This window comes from Erpetoichthys calabaricus, chromosome 2 (assembly GCF_900747795.2).
Source record: "Erpetoichthys calabaricus chromosome 2, fErpCal1.3, whole genome shotgun sequence".
In the NCBI taxonomy this organism is placed as follows: domain Eukaryota; kingdom Metazoa; phylum Chordata; class Cladistia; order Polypteriformes; family Polypteridae; genus Erpetoichthys; species Erpetoichthys calabaricus.
Window position 1 is genome coordinate 59,437,271 of NC_041395.2, and position 17,025 is coordinate 59,454,295.

The following is a 17,025-nucleotide window of genomic DNA, read 5'->3' on the forward strand; positions in this document are numbered from 1 at the left end:
AAGGACTTGGACAGCATACAGGCTTGGGCAGATTTGTGGCAGATGAAATTTAATGTCAGTAAATGTAAAGTATTACACATAGGAAGTAAAAATGTTAGGTTTGAATACACAACAGGCGGTCATAAAATCGAGAGTACACCTTATGAGAAGGATTTAGGAGTCATAGTGGACTCTAAGCTATCGACTTCCAGACAGTGTTCAGAAGTCATTAAGAAGGCTAACAGAATGTCAAGTTATATAGCGCCTTGATGTGTGGAGTACAAGTCCAAGGAGGTTCTGCTCAACCTTTATAACACACTGGTGAGGCCTCATCTTGAGTACTGTGTGCAGTTTTTGTCTCCAGCTACAAAAAGGACATAGCAGCGCTAGAAAAGGTCCAGAGAAGGGTGACTAGGCTGATTCCAGGGCTACAGGGGATGAATTATGAAGAAAGATTAAAAGAGCTGAGCCTTTACAGTTTAAGCAAAAGAAGATTAAGAGGTGACATGGTTGAAGTGCTTAAAATTATGAAGGGAATTAATAGAGTGGATCGAGACGGTGACTTTAAAATTAGTTCATCAAGAATATGGGGACACAGTTGGAAACTTGTGAAGGGTAAATTTTGCACAAACATTAGGAAGTTTTTCTTTACACAAAGAACGATAGACACTTGGAATAAGCTACCAAGTAGCGTTGCAGACATTAAGACTTTAGGGACTTTCAAAACTAGATTTTTTTTTAGGAGAAGTAAGTTGCCAGGACTGGCGAGCTTTGTTGGGCTGAATGGCCAGTTCTCGTCTAGACTGTTCTAATGTTCTAATCTATTCATTGTTATTTACAGTATTCACCCAGTTATGGATCTAAATAAATAAACATTCTTTCTGGAACCTTCCCATAGTTGGTTCTTTTGGAACCATTTTAGGCTCTCCTACGGCACCGCTTTGAAGAACACCTTTGGCACATTTATTTTCAAAGGTAGATAAGTCAGGAGGTGGATCCAAGAAAATATCCAAGTCACTGAATATCCAGTTAAATCAGTTATTAAGAAATGGAAAGACTATGGAACAGTTATAAATCTGACAAGAGCAGGCTGTTCACAAAAACTGAGTGATCCTGTAAGAAGAAGACTAGTAAGGGAGGCCTCCAATAGGCGTATGAGAAATCCAAAGAAGTGACAAGCTAAAGTGGATGTGACTGAAGAGACTATGTAGACAACACCTGTTGCCCGTGTGCTTCACCAGTTGCAACATTGAAGGAGAGTGGCAAAGGGAAAGACACTGCTAAAAAATGCACAGAGTTTGCCAGAAGGCACATAGGAGACTGTGAAGTCAGTTGGAAGAAGGGTCTATGGTCCGATGAGTCCAAAATTGAGCTTTTTGGTCATCATACTAAATGCCATGTTTGGTGTGAGCAGTTTGAAGCTTGGTCTTGGGATGCTTCTTTGCAGCATATCCTGGAGGAAAGAAAACCTGACACAGTGTACAAGAAACCTGCTATTTAGGAGATTGATTTGTTTTCTAGGAAGACAACCTCAAGAATAAAGACAAAGCTACACAGGAATGGTTTGAAAACAGCAAAATAATGTCCTGGAGTGGCTCAGTCCAATTCAGAATATGTCGTTGGACTTGAGAAAGACTGTTCACTTAATGATCTCCATGCAACCAGTCTGAGCTTGAGAAGTATTATAAAAATAAAATATATACAAAGCTGATATTCAGAGAAACTGTGCACTCAGGCTGAAGGATGTCATGGCTGCCAGACGTGCATTTACTACATACTGACTTGAAAGGATTGAAAATACCCTGATGAATTATTTTGTGTTTTATTTTTGTAATTAATTTAGACACTGTGGTGGGTTGGCACCCTGCCCAGGATTGGTTTCTGCCTTGTGCCCTGTGTTGGCTGGGATTGGCTCCAGCAGACCCCCGTGACCCTGTGTTCGGATTCAGCGGGTTGGAAAATGGATGGATGGATGGATGGATGAATTTAGACAACTTTACAGAGATCTGTTGATCAGTATCAAAAAACCCAATTTAAATCCATTTAGATTCAATATTCTATAATAAAGTGTGAAAACATCCAAGAGAATGAATATTTTTATAGGCACCGTGTCTGTATATAGCTTGACTGTGATAAATTAATATAGGCAGAGAAATTTTAATTTTGGTTTCATTTAGATGTCTTATTATTCATTTTTGTGCCTGTGCAATGCATTTTCCCTTTTTTAAGACCCCAACAATTGGGTTTATTTCCACAGGTTGGAAGAAAGCTAGTGTACCGGTCACACCCACTGACAACGGAAGGTACAGATCCAAGGAAATGGCCAATGAGCAGCAAGGATCAAGAAGAATTAGCATTCTTCTTCTCCTGAGGCTCTACTGGTAAGATATCCATTTCTAGATATTTCTCAGGTGTACAAATTTGGCAATTGGTATTAATTAATTAATTAATTAATTTATTTATTTTTATTATTTTATTTTATTGTTTTTATTGAAATCACGCAACATTCCATACAAATAAATCAATTTTTACAAAAATAAGATCGAGAACAAATCAACCCCCACCCCTGAGAAAGAGAGCTAAGCCAGCAGAGTAAAACTTAAAGCTAGTAAAAATAAGTAAATAGATGAATTAATAAGTGAATAAAGATAAATGGAAAAAAAAAAGTGGAGAGAATCTGCTTCCTCAGTGCATTAAAAGCTTATTCTAAAATGTTATTGATTAGATCCTGCCATGAGCGGCACGGTGGTGCAGTGGGTAGCGGTAGGAGACCTGGGTTCGCTTCCCGGGTCCTCCCTGCGTGGAGTTTGCATGTTCTCCCCGTGTCTGCGTGGGTTTCCTCCGGGTGCTCTGGTTTCCTCCCACAGTCCAAAGACATGCAGGTTAGGTGGATTGGTGTTTCTAAATTGTCCCTAGTGTGTGCTTGGTGTGTGGGTGTGTGTGTGTGTGCCCTGCGGTGGGCTGGCGCCCTGCCCGGGGTTTGTTTCCTGCCTTGCACCCTGTGTTGGCTGGGATTGGCTCCAGCAGACCCCCGTGACCCTATAGTTAGGATATAGCGGGTTGGATAATGGATGGATGGATGGATCCTGCCAGGTTTTAAAAACGTTCTGCACAGAACTAAGTACGAATTTGATTTTTCTAGTTTCAAATAGTATATAACATCAGTTACCCACTGACTTAGAACAGCATAGGATTCTTCCAGTTGAGTAGGATAAGTCTATGTGCCAATAGTGTAGTGAAGGCAATTATAGTTTGTTTGTCCTTCTCCACTTTAAGCCCATCTGGGAGTGCACCAAACACAGCTGTTAATGGGTTAGAATGGATTGTGACACCAAGGCTGTCTGAAAGGCATTTAAAAATTTTGATACAGAATGATGTTAATTTGGTGCAGGCCCAAAACGTGTGGCCTAATGAGGCAGGAACTTGATTGCAACATTTGCAAGTTGGATCTTGCCCTGGAAACATTTTGGACAATTTTAAGTGAGACAGATGCACTCGATATATAATTTTGAGTTGAATAATTATATGCTTTGCACATATGGAGCTTGAGTGAATTCCCCACATTGCTACCTTCCACTCCTTTTCTGAGATATCGAGTGTGAGGTCCTTTTCCCATTGTCCTCTTGGATTGTTGAAAGGGAGGAACTGTATAGTGGTTTTATATATTGCAGAAATGCTGTCTGAGTCCTCAAGACTGATCAATATTTTTTCCGGCATAGAGGTAGGTGGGAGGTGAGAAAAATTGGGCAGTTTCTGTTTAACAAAGTTTCTGATTTGAATGTAGTGAAAGAAATGTGTTGCTGGAAAGTTAAATTTGGAATATAATTGCTCTTAGAATGCAAAGACATTGTCTATGTACAGATCTTTAAGTGATTTAATCCCAAATGTTTTCCAGACATTAAAAACTGCATATGTTTGACAGTGTGGAAAAAGGTGGTTCTCATGCAGAGGTGCCTCAGATAAAAGCTTCTTTATCTTAAAATGCTTTCTACATTGGTTCCATATTCTGAGTGAGTGAAGCACAATTGGGTTATTAGTATATTGGCGATATCTTGCATTTAATGGGGCACAAGGCAGGGAATATAAAGAAGTGCTACAGGATTTTATTTCTATTGCGGACCAAGCCTGTGTATGTTCATCTATTTGTGTCCAGGTTTTTATGGCTTGTATGTTTGCTGCCCAGTAATAAAACTGAAAGTTAGGTAGAGCCATGCCACCTTCTGCCTTAGGTCTGTAGGGTCGCTCTTTGGATACGTGGATGTTTTGAATTCCAAATAAATTAGGTTATGGTTGAATCTAATTTCTAAAAAAACGATTTATTGATGTATATTGGAATGTTTTGAAATAAAAAGAGAAGCTTAGGGAGGATATTCATCTTAACAACGTTAATTCTTCCAGCTAAAGTGAGATGGAGGGTTGACTATCTATGCAAGTCTTGCTTAATTTTTTCCATACAGACAGTGAAATTTTGTTAATAGAGAGTTTTATGTCTACTTGTGATGTTTACCTCTAGGTATTTAAACTGATCTGAGATGATGAAAGGGATGGTGTCCAATCTAATACTGTGTGCTTGAGAATTCACTGAAAAGAGCACACTTTTAGTCAAATTAATTCTGAGACCTGCGGTGGGCTGGCGTCCTGCCCGGGGTTTGCTCCTGCCTTGCGCCCTTTCCTGGCTGGGATTGGCTCTAGCAGACCCCCATGACCCTTTGTTAGGATATAGCGGGTCCGAAAATAACTGACTGACTGACTGACTAATTCTGAGACCAGAAATCTTTTCAAATTCTGTAAGTGCTGTTAAGACTGCAGGCACAGTATTTTGTGGGTCTGATATATACAGTACCATATCATCTGCGTATAGAGAAATGTTCTGTTCAAGTCCTTCTCTGATAATCCCCTTTGTCTCATAAGCATTTCTGCAGTGAACTGCCAGTGGCTCAATGGCGATTGCAAAAAGCAGTGGTGACAAGGGGCATCCTTGTCTGGTACCACGTTCTAGTTTAAAGTATTCTGAATTAACATTGTTAATACAAACTGAAGCTTCTGGATTGGTATACAGTAGTTTGATTCATGCACAAATGTTCAGGCCAAACCCAAATTTCGCCAATGTAGTGAAAAGGTAGTTCCATTCAATCATATAAAATACTTTTTCTGCCTCCAATGATAACAATATCTCTGGGGTGTTTGACTTTGCAGGTGAATATACAGTTGACCCTTGATATAAGACCGGCCTGACTTGCGAAAAACTTGATTTATGACCAAAATTTTTGTTTTGATTTACGACCAACGTCTTGCGTTACGACCTGAATGTGGTCACATGTATCCGCTTGCACGATTGTAAACAAACAGCTGAGAGCGTTCGTAAGCGTCAGTCGGAGTCCAGATACATGTGTTTGTTGACGTAATTTCGGTCAATGCAGTGATTTATATAATTTTTTTCGATAATTGCTAAGGAAGGAAGAGAAGGTAATGAAGGTAAAGAAAGCGATCACAATCGAAACGAAGAAGGAAATTGTGCGGAAATCAGAGAGTGGTGTTCGTGTGACCGATCTTGCTAATATGTACAGCATGTCGAAATCCACCATCTCGAAAATTTTACAAAGAAAAGATTTGTATAAGGAGGCTCCTTCCAAACAATAACCACCTTCCATTTCATTCTCCTCCTCCTTCCTTCCTGCAGCCCAAAGATGTCAAATTAAATGGTGAGTACAGTTTGAAATTGTTGTTTCTGGTAGGCTAGGCACTTTTTATAACTTTTTGGTTAGTACATTAGAAAAATGATTGGTGTTTTAGTAAATTATGCATATTATATAACCTTTTTTTATTATGAAAAGGTTAAGTAAGTGTTGCTGTGGGAGGTTCGGAACGCATTATGGGTATTTCCATTATTTCTTATGGGAAAAATAGTCTTGCCTTACAACCAACTTGAGTTACAACCAGCCCTTGCGAACGAATTAAGTTCGTAAGTCAAGGGTCCACTGTATTACATTAAACAGGCGTCAAAGATTGGAACCTAAGTGTCGGCCTTTAATAAATCCTGTTTGATCTTGTGATATTACCGAAGGCAGCACTTTCTCCATCCTTCTAGCTAGGACTTTGGAGAGTATCTTAACATCATTATTCAGAAGTGAGATTGGTCTGTATGATGCACATTATAATAAGTCCTTATTTTGTTTAGGAAAGACGGTGATTAATGTTTGGCAAAAAGTTTGAGGTAAAATTTGATTTTCTCTGGCTTCTATAAATGTTGCTAATAAAAGGGGAGCTAGCTGAGTGGAGACTTTCTTATAAAATTCAGCTTGGAGCCTGCTGCTTTCCCATTCTGAAGTGACTTTATAGCATCTAGTAATTCTGATAGCGCCAAAGGTTTATCCAATTCCTCTGCACTGAGAGTATCTATTTGTGGTATCTGTAATGCATTTAGAAATGCATTCGATTTTGTCTTGTCTTCTTTAAGCTCAGTAGAATATAAGGATTTATAGTAGTCTCTAAATGTGTACATTATATTTTTATGGTCAATGATTTTGTCTTCATCTGTGTTGGTGATTGCTGGGATTGCATTGCGAACTTCTTGCTTGTGGATTTGTTGAGCTAAGATCTTATTAGCTTTCTCTCCATTTTCATAGTTGTTCTGTTTCTTTAGTTGTCAAGAGGTTGAGCTCTGAATGCAGATCCTGCCTTTTCCTATGAAGAGCCTCACTTGGACACCTGGTATGTTCTTCGTCTATTCTAGTAATTTCGTTGATTAGCTATTTATGCTCTGAAACAAAAAGCTTATAAAGAACTTTCCATAGCCTTTTGTCACATAGTGGACTAGAAAAAAATAAATCCAAATTCCTTTAACAAATAAAACAATTTAATTTCATCCATCCATTTTCCAACCCGCTGAATCCGGACACAGGGTCACGCTGGAGCCAATCCCAGCCAACACAGGAACCAATCCCGGACAGGGTGCCAACCCACCGCAGGACACACACAAACCCATCCACACACCAAGCACACACTATAGACAATTTAGAATCGCCAGTCCACCTAACCTGCATGTCTTTGGACTGTGGGAGGAAACCGGAGCGCCCAGAGGAAACCCATGCAGACACGGGGAGAACATGCAAACTCCACGCAGGGAGGACCCGGGAAGCGAACCCAAGTCCCCAGGTCTCCCAACTGCGAGGCAGCAGCGCTACCACTGCGCCACCGTGCCGCCCCAATTTAATTTAATTTTAGAGCTATTCCTGATTTACTTCACTGTATGCCCCCACCACTACAAAACAAACAAGATCATGTTTAAATCAAAAGATATGTGCTTAATTACAAGTTAGCTAATTTAATTTTTGTTTTTTCAAGGATGAATAAAATGTTAGCTTTGCAAGAAATGAAGTAAACATAATTAATGGTAGAAAGAATGGCACAGTGGTGCAACAGGTACTGATGCTATGACACTGATGTGCTAGGTTCAAGTATGTGTGGAGTGGACGGCTTCTATAGCTACACTGGCTTTCTTCCCTGAACACCATGGCCAGATTATAAGTGGTGGCCAGGAGCCTGGACCCCACCTCCCAACAGATGTGCTACGTTACTAAAATAAATCTCAAATAAATGTTATTCTTCAAAAGCTTTTTTACGTCCACAGCTAATGTAAATTTCTTTATAATCAACAAATATGATAACTAAAAATATATATCCAAGTGTAAGTTAAAAAGTAAAGGCAAGTTGAAAATTACTCAGTAAACCACAATGGATAGAAGCTGATGCATAACGTGTTCACGATGGCTTATGGGTAATTTGAACACGCACAACTCTGCCGTTAGTCTAATTGAAATCAAGGCCAAATTAATATGAACGCCTGCCTGCAGGACTCCACCATTGTTGAACAACGCACCATAGTAGGATTTCTTTGGTCAGAAGACGTAAAACCTGAAACTGTAACTTGGAATTCACAGCAAAAGAAATGGAATGCTGTCAAAAACAGTGTTGCTGCTCCATGATAACGCACATCCCCAAGTAGCAGCTGCAATGGTGGAGGTGATGCAACAGCTGCAGTCTGTATGTCTTCCACATCCCCCTTACAGCCTTGACCTAGCACCATGCAACTATCACATCTTCGGTCCACTTAAAGAGGCTCTACGTGGAAGCAGGTTCACCTCTAATGATGAGGTTAACGAAGTAGTGTAGACCTGGTTTTGGGAGTATCCGAAAGGTTTTTTCTCCTAAAGAGTGAAACCTATAGGGAAACTAATGTGGAGAAGTAATATAAATGTCATGTTCATATGCTCACAGTTACTGTTATTAAATAGTAAGTTGCCTTTACTTTTTCATTCCCTATTGTACTTGTGAATATTTTTTTTGGATTGAAAGGTGTCTTTCTAGTAACCATAATCACATTTCTTGCCCAGATTGGTTATGCAGCACTGGTGGTAACTCAGTGTTAAGTTAGACAGGAACTTGTGTGTACACTCTTAAAAATAAAGGACCCAGAGTACTTCTTTAGAGTGATGCCAAGAACCATCCTTGTGAAGGTTCCAAAAAGAACATTTATTTGTTTACACCCATAACAGGTTTCAAGAGTGACCATGAGTAGATGGTAACAGGTTTGTGAAATACGATTGGGGTCCTCATTCTTGCTGTGTATAGTCACACAAGCTAACTTCAGGTTTTCTTAGTCTCCTAGAATCCTGCCAGGTAGCCTACTGTACATTAAAGATTTCTGTTTTGTTTAAATATTAGGAACCTGTTCAAAGCCCAAAGCCAGGTTCACATGCTAAGATCATTGCATAGAATGAAATAGATCTTTGTGAAGCAAGCCAAGTGCCATTAAAGAACTGTTGTTTTTAGGAGTATCATTACAGTAGAAATATTAGAAACTGCATTACATTACTCCTACAACTTTTATTTCAGACAAAATGGGAAAAGAATCTGCCTCCCAATCTGTCATTATTGCAGAAGACCCCCAACATTGATGGCGATTGAAGACAGACTGCTGCAGCTAACGAGAGGTAAGAACAAGGCTTGTGCTAACATTAACAGAGAAGGAGGCGCCAGGCAGAGTCAGACAAAATCACTATGGAGGATGAGAGCACAGACAATTGTAAAAGATGTCGTACTGAGTACATGCCGAGGAAGCTCCACATGTGGTGAGTTATCATTTTCATCTTTTTCTGTGCTTTGTTGTTGTGTGTGTGCGTTCCACATCCACCGTGGTGTTTTTACTGCTTCTACTGTACCTATGTGTTTGATGTGCCTGGTGATGCTCTATTCTGGTGTTAAGTGTGTTATTAGTGTAGAGCTTGGCATTCGATTATTATAATAATTGATTAATACATTTTGTGGTGGGCTGGCGCCCTGCCCGGGGTTTGTTTCCTGCCTTGCGCCCTGTGTTGGCTGGGATTGGCTCCAGCAGACCCCCGTGACCCTGTGTTAGGATATAGCGGGTTGGCTAATGGATGGATGGATGGATTAATACATTTTTATATTATTTCTGCAGCACCTGCTGTGGTGCTCAAAAAGTTTAATACATTTATTATACGGTTGTGTTTAGGTGTGCTCCTAGAGGCACTGACTTCTAGTGATTAAATGATTTCATTTTCAACATTGATGTCATTCATTTAGTTGGAAATCTTTTTACATCAAAATTTTATTAAAATAGATCTTATAACCTACACTTAATTAAGAATTTGTTTGATTTTTTATTGGAAATTCATATTGTAAATTGCCCAACCCCAGAAATGAAAATACCCACCTTTAGAGATGATTTGGGCGATGCTTCTGAAACAGATAAACATTCTGTATGACTTGAATTATGGATTACTTTACTGTTTCAAATTCAGCTTCAGAGAGGTGATATTTTACATATAATACTTTTCTCTTTTACACGTCTGGGAGTTGCTTCTGTCAGCAAACAGATCCTCAGGTAGTCCAAAAGAGCTATTAAAACCTCATCAGTCGTATGATGTGTCTTATGCGTGTACAAACAGTGGTGCAGCGGTCTGAGCAAATCTCCATCACACTCCAGACACACCCCTGTTATAAAGTATTTACTAAACAAAGAACAAATTATAGATCTCTTTGGTTAAGTAAATTAAAAAAAATTAAAAATACTTAATCTTTTAATTTTTAAAATCCTTGAATGCATTTCACAATTCATACATTTTCTGACTTGTTAAAAACATAAGAAAGCTTATTTTGCCACAATCACAACAATAAATAATAAACTTTAAAAAGTGACATTTCTATCATTTAAAAATCATTGGTGGTACTTGGGTACTTTTTCATAATTTTGAAGTTTTAAATTTGTGAATGTAAGATTTACTTTATACTGTAATTTTTTTTATTATGAACAGTTTATGATGTTTGACTTGATTGATTGCCCAGCAAATGCTGACATAAATGTGTTGGATGAAGATGCCCAGCTCTTTGCAGACATGGTGGCAGGTATTCATTGATAGCAGGACATGGACAGGTCAGGCTCACTTGAGGTGCCTTGTATGACTCTGCAGGTAGGAAAGCTAAAAGGAAAAGAAGGTTCTTTGTCAGTCTGACCAGAAGATATACAACTGTCAAGTGTTGTCCAGTAACGCATTTGTTTTCTCCCCAAGACAGCTTTGTCAATAGCAGTAATACTCCAATGCTTGGATGCAGGAGGGAGATACTGCAGCTCTGCATTGTGGCACAGAACAGGTGAAAGGGGCTCATTCTTCTGCACACACTGCTGTAGCTCCAACAGCAGCCACTCTCAGTGAGCTGTCTGATAAGTGAGTTGAAACACACATTTCGCCACAGTGCTCTGTTTCTTGCCCAAACTCTAACATTTGTGGTTGATTTGCTGTAAAGCAATAAGGGTGTTAGCAGTGAGCCAGGTGAGTATCTTTAGCCATTTTTTGTATTGCTTAATCTTCCCTTTTAAGCTGCCTTCCTCTATCAGACAAGTCCAAATGATTGTTTTTTGAGAAAAATAACATTAAAAACAGTTTTATTTCATAAGCTTTAATGCATGCGAAAATATTTATTTTGTAATATTTATTACTTATAAAAGTCTTATGTTCCAGACAGCATTACAACACAATAACTTATCTGCAAATTCATAATAGATACAGTATGACAACTTCCATTGTATGGTACTCGGCAAAATTCAGAGGCTTAAGCCCCTGATCTTTTGGTTTGATTTATATATTGTTATACCTACTGTATATATCACCAAACTTGAAACCCCAAAAGGGACTCCAGCCACTATCTGCAACACCATATATAGGTCAGCAAATTCAAAATCATGGTCTTCTGTCTAAATATAATAACAAAATTTAAAATACATCATGAGGAGGAACAAGACACTGACAAAGGGGCTAAAACCCTGATATCATCAAATCCATGAAACATCCCTACTATAGACTACATTTATTATAGTCATTTGAAAAGTGAGGTTCTTTTATATATCGACTTCTTTGATCAAAAGAATACCTGTTCTTTGGAAATAATAATACAACACATTCACAATAGCATATGGGTAGTCTGAACATGTACAGCGCAGTGCACTGCCATTAGTCTAGTTGAAGCAAAGGTCAAATGAACGTGGATCGCACCATTGTTGAACACTGCGCCATAATGAGATTTCCTTGGCCTGAGAGAGTGAAACCTGAAACTTAAACCTGCAAGTTGCAGCAAAAGAAGAGGAATGCATTCAAAAACAGTCTTGTTGGTCCATGACAACACATGTGCCCAAGCAGCAAGCGCAACCATGGAGGCAATGCAACAGCTGCTGTTTGAACGTCTTCCACATCTCCCTTAATGGCCTGACCTAGCACCATGTGACCATCACATCTTCTGACCACTTAAAGAGGCAGTATGTGGTTACAGGTTCACCTCTACTGGTGAGGGTAAAGGAAGCAGTGCACACCTGGATTCAGGAGCAGCCAAAAAGATTTTTCTCCCAAGGAATGAAAAGGTTAGTGGAAGTATACTGTACATGAAGTGCAGAAGTGATATAACTGATGTACATCTGCTCATAGTTATTATTGTCGGAGATTTTTTTTCTTTTAGATTAAAAGGTGCCTTTCTACTAACCATAATTACATTTCTTGCCCAGATTGGTTATTCGCCACTTGTTGTAAGTCAGTGTTAAGTTAGACAGGAGCTTTTGCGAACACTCTTGAAAATAAAGGTTCTAAAGTTCTTCAAAGATATACCATGGAGGTATCATATTTGGTTCCCAAAAGAACTATCCTTGTGATGGTTCTAAAAAGAACACTGGTTTATTAGGACCAATAACAGTTTTCATGAATAACCATGAATAGATGGTAATAGATTTGTGAAATAACAATGGGGTCCTGATTTTTGCTGCATATAGTCACATAGGCTAACTTCAGGTTTTCTTGACCTTTTGGAATCCTGGTAGGTAGCCTACAGCACATTAAAGATAGCAGGAACCTTTTCAAAGCCCAAAGAGCCTGTTTCATAAGCTAAGATCTCTAAACAGATTCAAATGGATCTTTCTGAAGCAAGGGTTGTATGAGGAACCAGACCCAAGTGCCATTAAAGAACCATGGTGACCATGCTAATGCAGATTGATTTGTCCTGCAACTTTTATTACAGACAAAATTGGAATAGACTCGGCCTCCCAGAAGACCCCCAACATTAATGGTGACTGAAGACAGAATGCAGCTAACAAGAGGTAAGAATAAGGCTTGTGCCAACATTAACAGCGAAGGAGACGCAAGGCAGAGTCAAACAAAATCACTGTGGAGGATGAGGACACAGACACTCCTCAAAGGCATTACACTGAATACATGCTGAGGAAGCTCCACTCGTGGTGAGTTATCAGCTTAGCCTTTCTCTGTGCTTTGTTGTGTGTGCACATTCTACACCCGCCATGGTGTTTGTATTGCTTCTATTGCACCTACATGTTTGATGTGCCTGGTGATGCACTATTGTGGTGTTAAGTGCAATATTATTGTGGAGCATTTCCTTTGATTATTATAATAATTTGATTAATATATTTTATGTGTTTCCTATAGCACCTGCTGTGGTGCTCAAAATGTTTAATGTGTTAATAGTCTGGTTGTGTTTTTGTGCTGGTTGTTTGGTTAGTGTGTCTTCTGAGTATATGATCTATTCTGGTTTCTGTCAGTTGCGTAGAGACCATCTCTTGAACACTGTGAGCAGAGCACTTCCTGATCAGCTGATCACTGTCTCCACCTTTTCTACTCAGCACCACCACTACACTCCACCTGTCCACAGTACAAATCCCATCTTCATCACTAAGTGAACTGCCATGTATTCACACCACAAGCTTCTCATTTCAAAGATTTGCAATAAGGTGAACTGTTGGGGGTCAAAGGTGAACCTGCAACAACTGGCCCAGAAATGATCTCCTTGCAGAGTGAGCTAATAATAGAGCAGCATTAGTCATTTGTACAGAGACCATCTCTGAACACTATGAGCAGAGTAGTTCCTGGTAACATCAGCTGATCTCTCTGTCTGCCATCAGCTCCCACCTTTTCTGTGTAGTGTCAACACAGCAGGGGTGAAGAATGCTGCAATTTTAAAGCAGGCCAAGAGATTTCTTTATTTTCTACAAAAGAGCTGGTTTAGCACTACCAATCACCACATATACTGTATGTGGTTCAAATGACAAAGACAGGCACAATACTACAGGAAGCCATTTAAGCTGATCTCAGTGTGATAGCTGAGAGCTCCTGTAAAGAGAAGAAAAAATTAATATATTGATAAGGAGTTTGAGATGGTGTGTTAGGACAGCATCCTTTTTGATATACAATCGAACCTCTTTGCATGGCTTACTTTGTCTTTAATGTCCCAGAATGCAGAGCTAAGGAAGGCCATAATCATGAAAGTATCTGTCTCATCACCTCATTTCAGTGAAGTCTATATGAACCCACACCTAATAAAAACAATGTGAAGCACCCATCGTTTAGGGAACAGTTGCTTACTTTTCCTGTTGTATACAATACTGTGAAAAAGTATTTGCCCCTTCCTGATATCCTTATTTGTCAGTCAGTCAGTCATTTTCCAACCCGCTATATCCTAACACAGGGTCACGGGGGTCTGCTGGAGCCAATCCCAGCCAGCACAGGGCGCAAGGAAGGAACAAATCCCGGGCAGGGTGGCAGCCCACCGCAGTATACTTATTTGTGGTTATTCATAACTCTTAATTGTCACTGATCTAAAAACAAATTTAGCATAATACAAAAGTAAACCCAAGTAAATACTCAGTTTTTAAGTGATCATTTGATTTATTGAAGGAAAAAAGTTCACCAGCACCTATATGACCAATGTCACTCAATCAAATAGTGACCCAAATTAGACTAGACACACCCTAGCTTGGTTGCTGCTAGCCCTACTGAAGCGAAAGATCACTTGAATGGAACTGTTACAGCAATGTAAAGTTGGCCAAAAGATCTCAACAAGCAGCACTCCATGTTTTGACCAAACGAAATTCCAGTTACTGAAATATGTCACATGGAAAAGGGTTATAAAGCAATCTCTTAAACCCTGGGACTCCAACAAAGCACAGTGAGCGCCATCAACTCCAAATGGAGAAAACCTGGAACAGAATAACCCAAACGAACACCTAAGCAACTGCAGGCCTCTCTCAACTCAGTTAATGTCAGCATTCATGATTCCATGATTAGAAAATTACTAGGCAAAAACAAAATTAACGGGAGAGTTTCAAAGCAAAACCCATTCCTAAGCAAGAGGAACACAAAGGCTCATCTAACATTTGCTAAAAAACATGTTGATCTCTCCTTGTGTGCACTAATGAATCAAAAGTGTAACATTTTGGAAGACATGCATCCCATTACATCTACATAAAGGTAACATAGCTTTCCACAATTAGAACATCATGACCATAGTCAAACTATGGTAGTAGTAGCATGAAAGTGTGGGGATATTTTGCTGCTTCAGGACCTGGGCAACTTACCATAATTGAAGAAAGCATGAATTCATCTCTCTACTAGAAACTAGTGAAGGTGAATGTACTGTACACAATCCATGATCTGAACCTCAAACACAATTGGATTATGCAGCAGGGCAACAGTCCGAAGGTTAGGAGCAAGTCCACCTGTGAATGGCTGAAGAAAAACAAAACTGAGGTTTTAGAGTGGTCTAGTCAATGTTCTGACTTGAACCCCATTGAAATGTTATGGCAGAACCTTGAAAGGGCAGCTCATAGTCAAATGCAAAAAGAAGTGAGCCACAATTTCTCCACAGTGACGCCAGACTGATCTCCTGTTACTGGAAGCGTCTGATTGCAGTTGTGGCCTCTAAAGGTGGCAAAACCAAGTAGTAAGTATAAGGGGTAATTACTTTGTCACATGTGCAATATGGGTGTTGGTGGACTTTCAATGAATGATTTAAATTCTCTATTGTGTTTACTCAGATTGTCTTTTATACAGTTAAGTGCTATAAATGACCAAAAATGTAGAAAATTAGGGAGAAACAAATACATTTTCACGGCATTGTAATTCATAAGCATTCGTGCAAAAAGGTTAATGTGTTTCTTATCTTACATTTTAGGATAGTTTAGGATTCAATGGCACCTTGGATAATCACTATGTGGTCAGCTTGACTTGCAGTTCTGTTTATTATCATCTCCACATTTTTGTAGACTTTTGAAAATAATTGCCAGGGGTTGAAAAATTTTCTGTGCTATATCCACATTCCCACAAAATGAAAATGGTACATTTTATATACACATAGTGAATAACAGGTAATTCAATAAACAAAAAAAATTGTACATAACTTAAGAACCATATAGAAATCATCAGACTTTGTCGTTATATGCCCAAATGACACCCTCTTATGTAAACTTGACCTTTAATTACTTTAACTACAGTACCTACTATGTATACTACCCATAAAATTGGAATCACTGTGTTCTTCTTCAACAAAGCCATGGCTCTGGTTAAGTGTCTATACCCAGGAATATCACTGACGTCATCAGATGGGCCTCCCTCTCATAAGCTGCTACTTCACTGACTTTAAGGCCCACTACCCATGCCTGATGTCATAGACAGACAGTAGAGATTCATCCCACTAAACGTATCAACAACTGAATATAAATACCATACTAAAACACTAAAATACTTACTAAATGCAGTTACCATAATAAAATCCAGGAATGCTTCTGCAGGGTCATTATCATTAAATAAGTTAACACAGTTTCTCACATAAAGTCTACATATTGACTAACAAGCCAATAGTTCTACCTCCTATCATTAAAGTGCTTTCAACATTTGTGCAGCAGCAGCAGCAGCAGCATTTCCATGTAGCTTCTTCCACCTTTTTTTCTTTTTTCCTTTACTTCCCTTCCCTCCAAGCCAGGCTAAATCTCTAACTGCCAAAAACCAATGAAACAGAGCCCCAGGAATTACCAACAAAGCCTACGTGAGTGGTGAAGAAAACACGAGCCGTACTCTGTTCCCACACAAGCTTGACTCCTTCCCCAGCAATTTAGGTTCATACTTTCTCCATAAAAAAAAAAACATGACAGCAAGAAAGATTGAAGGAAAAGAGAAGCACAAATGCTCATCCAGCTGTTGTTTTCCCACTGCCTGTCCTACCACCTTAGCCACATCCTCCAACTAGCTTCCTTCTTTTAACTGCTTAACAAGAAAACCAAATTCCCTCAATAGTAATGTCACTAAATTAGCTACAAAGCCACAGCTTCACACCTTAATTGCCCTAACATGATAAATCCAACCTGTTTGGGCAACCTCAGCTGCCAAAGTTGCATATTTGGATTGTTTTCTCTTTTATGCTTCCTCAATTGATCCTTCCCATGGCACCGTTAGCTCTATAAAATATGCAATACATTTCACCTCTGACCACATGACCATGTCAGGGTGCAGATTTCAGTAGTGCCTCGTACTTTGAACGTTCCAGAGTTCAAATGCTAAATTCGAGAGAAATTTGAGTTTGAACGATGTGAGTTTGGTTATATATATTCTAGGGGGTTCCCCCCTGCTCGTTTCGCTCGCCAGCCACTTCACATCTCTGCCACTCGCGTTGTGAAGAGGGAGGGCTGAACGCACCTCA